This window comes from Thermobia domestica, chromosome 17, assembly GCF_964235325.1.
Source record: "Thermobia domestica chromosome 17, izTheDome1.hap1.1, whole genome shotgun sequence".
Taxonomy (NCBI): domain Eukaryota; kingdom Metazoa; phylum Arthropoda; class Insecta; order Zygentoma; family Lepismatidae; genus Thermobia; species Thermobia domestica.
In genome coordinates this window covers 85720763-85726766 of record NC_137470.1, presented here as the reverse complement: position 1 = coordinate 85726766, position 6004 = coordinate 85720763, and positions in this window count along the sequence as shown.

Genomic DNA, 6004 nt, shown 5'->3' with positions numbered 1-6004 from the left:
TGTCTGATTTTCTTCTATTGTGATCCTGTATAAATGTGACTTAAATGGTCCATGGCCAGAAAGTGTCTCCATGGTCTCCTTATTTAGGTTTGGCATCTCTTTCGTTATTTGTATCGTCGGTATGTATTCTTTTAGTTTCTGTCCTTTACTTGAGTTTTCCCATTCCCGTTGCCATTTCCTTTCAATAATTTTATCTAACTCTGCTTCGTTATTTGGAATTTGTCCTAGTATTTCTAAAATTTTTGCATTTTCATTATTTTTCGTCCACATTTTATAGGCCTGTCTTAGTACCTGGAAATGTATTGGTTCTTCCTGAGCCAGTACCTGTAGAGCCTCCGTTGACATGGTTTTTATTACATTTAGGGTTCTTATAAGTACCCCTCTTTGTGCCCGATTTATTGTTTGTCTTAGTTTTATGTTCATAAAAAGTCTGTGGCACCACACACTGGCACAATAGCTAAGTACTGGCATGATCACTGTTTTGTTGTAAGTTTGCAATATCCTCTTAGGGATTTGGTAGTCTCTTCTTGCTATTGTTAGTAATTTGTGTGCTACTTTTTTGCTCTTATTCGTAATCTCCTCTATATGTTTTCCGTAATTTAATTTTTCATCTATCCATACTCCCAGGTATTTAAACTCTTTAACTCTGTCTATCTTTTTGTTGGATATCTTTAGAATAGGATTCTTTGAATTTTCTGTCCAAAAATTGTATACTTTGTTTTTGTTCCGGAAAGTGTTAAATTATTTGTTGAACACCATTTTTGTAGCTTTTCTAGTATTATGTTTCCCTTTCTTTCTACTTCGTGTCTTGAAGATGCCGACAACACTATCGCTATGTCATCAGCATAACCAACTACTCCTTCTGTTTCTTCAAGTCGATTAAGACATTTCAAACATGGATCTATTACAATATCCCACAATGTAGGGCCAGATATGGATCCTTGTGGGCATCCTTTTGTACTATATGTAGTTATATTTTTATTTGGTGCTATGTATGTTGTGTTCCTATCGGTACAGTAATCTATCATCAATTCATACAGAGACTTTGGTACCCCCATTTCTTTAAATTGCTTAAATAGTGATGGCCACCATAGGTTATCAAAGGCCCCACTTATATCTACGTATATTACTACCTGATATTTCTCCGTCTCACCCTTTTCAATTAGTTCCAAAAGTCTCCTTATTGCAGTCTCAGTACTTCTTCCTTTCCGAAAACCATGTTGTAGCCTATCATTTTCTATATTTCTGTATTTGTTTAATCTCTTTACGATAACTCTTTCGAAGAGTTTGCCAATTGTATTCAGGAGACATGTTGGTCTGTAAGCTTTTGGATCGTCGTTCATTTTGTCGTCATTCTATTTGATTATGACTAAATTGGCTTTCTTCCAGTTTTTAGGTACCCTTCTCTGTTTTAGACACAAGTTGTACAGTCTTGATAAGTATGGTGCCCATTTCTCCACTTGATCCTTGTATATTTCTGATTTTATATTGTCCGGTCCTGCGGCTTTCTTGTTTTTCAGCATTTTTATGTATGCTATTATCTCTTCGTTCGTAGTTTTTTCTATTTGTTCATCATTTCTAGGTGGTATTTTCATCTGATTTCGTACCTGCCTATGTTCATTGTTGTCTTTAGTTGGGTCGTCAGTCGGTAAGAGCTTTGTCATTAAATAATTTACTGTATTTTTCCAACCCTTGGTATGTTCTCCATTGTCCATTTTGAGGGTAGAAAGTGTTGTTGGCTTGTTTACTTTGTTACTAATTATTTTATATGGTTCGCCCCATATGTCTAGATTTATGTTTTTCCTTAAAAATGCTTTCCAACTTTTTAATTTTGTTTCTTTTAATTTATCTTGATATTTGCTTTTAATTTCTCTATATTTTTCTAATCTTCTTTCTTTGAGTTCGGCATCCCACGTGGCTTGGTATAATTTCCTTGCTTTTCTGGTTTTCGTTTTCAGATTTTGCAACTCCCCATTCCAAAATTTTTTTGTTTTAATCTGTTTGTCATATTGTGATTTTGTTTTTGTTGAACTTTTGATAGCGTTCATTATTTCGGCTTCTATTTTTACTGACAAACCATCCACATCATCATCATCATTTATATTCGGTAAGTTTATGTTTCTCCAAAATTTTTCCCAGTTTATTCTTTTGGTGTTGTAGACTAGTGTGTTTTCTTGTGCTTTCATATTTTCCTTCACATTTGTACCATCAATCTCGAACATAATAACATTGTGCTCACTTAGCGTGGCCGTATCTAAGACCCTCCAGTTGCATATTCTGTTACTTAGTTGTAATGTTGATAATGTTACGTCTATATTCGATTCCCCACCTTGCTTGTTTCTAAATGTTGGCGGATGTCCTTCTTCGTTTATAACCACTAGCTCATTTTGCGCGATCATTTCTTCTAACTTTTTCCCTTTTTCATCCGTAATCCTACTATTCCTGATTGATGATTTGGCATTTGCATCCATACAAATAAGTATTTCGTCGTTTTTATATGTTTCGCATATTTTTGTCAAATTTATTAAAAAAGGTTCGATGTCCAGACTAAACTGACAGTAGCAATTTATGATTTTATAATTTCCCATTTCTGTTTTAAGTTCGATGCTAATTGTCCACGGATCTCTAAATTGAATTAAATTTAATGTTTTGAAATTCTTGTTTCTATTTACTATAACTGCCATTGGTTTCTCTCCTGTGTTATTTTTGTTCGGTTTCTCCCCCGTGCCTGGTTTATCACCTGCGTTAGTTTTAGGTTTCTCTCCTGCATAGATAACTTCCATTGATCCCATCACCGTTAATTTATTGTTTTTGGTGTAGGGTTCCTGTATGAGAATAATATCTATCTCCTCTAATTCTTGAATCTCGTCCATGACCGTTATTGAGTTTCCTACGTTTATCTGCATGATTTTAATCGTATTGTTTGCAGTTAATTCAACCATTTTGATGGTCAAGGATTAAAAATTTTGACGTGGCAATGTGGCCACTCTGCTTTATGGTCATAGACGATTCTCCCATATTGTTTAGCGAACTCTCTATACACGTTTTGCAAGTCCAGTGTCATTTCTCTTCTTTTGTATACTTTGTTGACATGTTCTAAAAGATTGTATGGATCAGATGTTATCCCATTTGCCTTTAGTTCTATTTCATCCACGTCTTCCAACTGCGGGAAGACAATGGTTTTTCCGAGTTCAATATGTTGTCGCACTAAGTGTCTCAATGCCGTAGTTAGCAATTTAGGTTCTTCTAATCTTCCAAGGATCATCTGCGTTTCAATGTTTTTATATAGTTTTTCCGTGTCCGGTATTTCTTTGTTCTCATATTTTTCCCTTCCTATTAGTAGTCTGTCCATCTTGTCAGATGCATCCCAATCTGTTTTCTTTTCCATCTCTTTAATACTTTCTTTCATTATTTTTGTTTGTGCGTGTTCTAAGTCTTTTCTAACTTCATTCTCATTGTACCCATGACAAACCGTCTCGCTACATTCTTTTTCGTAATATTCAAGTGCCAGTTTTGAGCTAGAGAGGAATCTTGAGTCCATTATTTTCATTTTTAGAGTTAGTTTTTGTGTATTTTTTATTGTTTTGAATAATCTCTGGATTACTTCTTGCGGCTTTTTGCTCCATAACCCCATCTCAATTGCTGGGACTAGAATTTCTTTTCTTATTTTATCTTTACTTATCTCCAGGGTTAAAATAAATCTTAACACTATTTCTAGGTCTTCCAGAGCCGATTCTTTATTTGATCTTATATGGATGAAGTTGGTGCGAAACTTATTCGAGGAGTAATTTACTCTGATGACTTTGTCTCCCTCTTTAATATCCACATAATACATTTTGTCTATTTTAAAGTTTTCATGAGTTTTAACCACGTTCTAAGCAAAACCTTTTGGGAATGTTGTCAAATCAGGATTAATGAGATGCATTACACACGTATTCGTATCTTTAAGATCGATATATCCCCCTTCTATTATAATATCCTTTTCTGCGCTGCTTATTGGTGTTGATTTTTCTAGCCAATCTTCAAATTTTGCTTTTAAGAAATTCTTGCTTCTATTTTCAGACCTAATTTTATCTCTTATTATATTGGACTGACTTTTCTTTTTAGTTTTTGTGTTTTTTCCTTGTTGTTTATAAATAAATCTTTCAGGATACTTATCCATCATAGTCTATCCTTGCGATGGTGCGCTCGTAACACATTTTGTAGGTCGCGCAGTCCTTCTCTGATTTAGCCTCACATTTCTTTTTTCTTTTGTTGCACGGTATACAGATCTTTGCCTTGTCTTTTTCAATACAATTTGAACGTACATGTCCATGTTTTCCGCACTGTATGCAGATTTTTTCCTCCTCCTTGCAATGTTTACTCACGTGACCATAGTCGAAACAAAACAAACACCTTGGGATAGTTACAAAGTCTTTGACTCCGTGGACCTCATACATCAGATATATTTTACCTTCTCCAATCAGCTTCCTTCTTATACCGGCGCTCGTTTCGATTACGAGATGGCATTTGCTTTTGTTCTTGGGTCCCGTTCTAAAGCGTGGTTTTATTTCCTCTTTCGCTTTTTCTATTTCTTCTTCCTCAAAGTTCTGTTCAATTAATGTTTCTACCAGCTCTTCGTTGATGTATTCCGCTGGAACATCATATATTATCAACAACGGTTTTTTTTCTTTTCTGGCTGTTCGACTTTAACCATCTGATGCAGGTATCTGTTATTCGTTATCTTAGCCATGTCTGCATTTGAGGCAGTTTCCACAATTAATGTATTTTTCGTTTCTTTCATTGCTGTTATTTTTATTTTTTCTTTAGCGGGATTTACTAATCTGACAAAGTTCGCCTTAACTGTGGTAATATTTTCATTTTCTTTTGCTTTCAAGAAGATGGTACGCTTCTGTTTGGTTTTTGTGTTTTCAATCATTTGCGTTCTCTTGGTAGTCTGTTTTGGCGCCTGTTCTCTTCCTGCGATAGTTGCATACAGTGGTCTTTCTTCTGCACTTGTTCCTTTTTGTTGTTTAAGTTTCTCAATGTCTTCCTTCAATTTTTCGTTTTCCTCTTTGAGTTTTTTATTTTCCATCTTTAGGTGGTTATTTAACCCTTCTACCTTTGACTGTTTTATTACCCAACCAATCAGCTTCCTGTTAATTGTACGTGTGATTGCCGAACTTGCTTTACTTTTCTTGACAGCTTGTTCTACAAAACTTAAAGCTGTTTCATACTCCTTTATTAAATCTTCCTCTTGTATTTTGGCTGATTCATCTTCATCTTTCGTCTCCTCTCCATCACTTAAAATTTGGCTGTCATCGTTATCATCATCTTCCATGTTGTTCTGTTTCTTTGTTGGGGTGCCGTATTTCCTTTTCTTATTGTCCTTGTTGCCTGGTGAATCTCTCACTCTTTTGTCGTTCTGCGATGATATTCTTCCTTCTTCCTTAGTCGATTTATCCATTATGTTCGTTCTCGATAGATTAGGCCTACCTTGTGGTCTTAAACTTGGTATATCCCTTTGTTCTTGATCCATTTGATCAAGCATTTCTGTGTATGAACTATTCGAGTGCATCGGTCGCCAATCCATGACGCGATCCGTGTTTATTCCCTTTTGTCTTCACCACCCAAGGAGAGAGCCTCCCTAGGGAGGGGGGGAATTTCGTTTAAGCTAATGAATTTGGACCTGTCTGTTGTTATAATATGTAAAATTGTCTCTTATGCAGATGATATGCAACAGATTCACTGTAACGTAATGCTCGTTGCTTACCATCCACAACCGTTTGTGTTCCTTAAAATTGGCGCCAAAATTAACTATGAATGAAAGTCGTTTTGCACTAAAAGATAAATTAAGTACTATTATAAATCCACTTACCTTGTTATTGTCTTGTTCTGAATACGTTCTTCCTCACTTTGAGTTTGTTTGTCAATAGTTATCACTACACTAAACACGTGCTATAGTTTACTACATAACCATGTGCTTAGTAGGATTTGTTTGTTTTCTTTATTATATTTACGCACG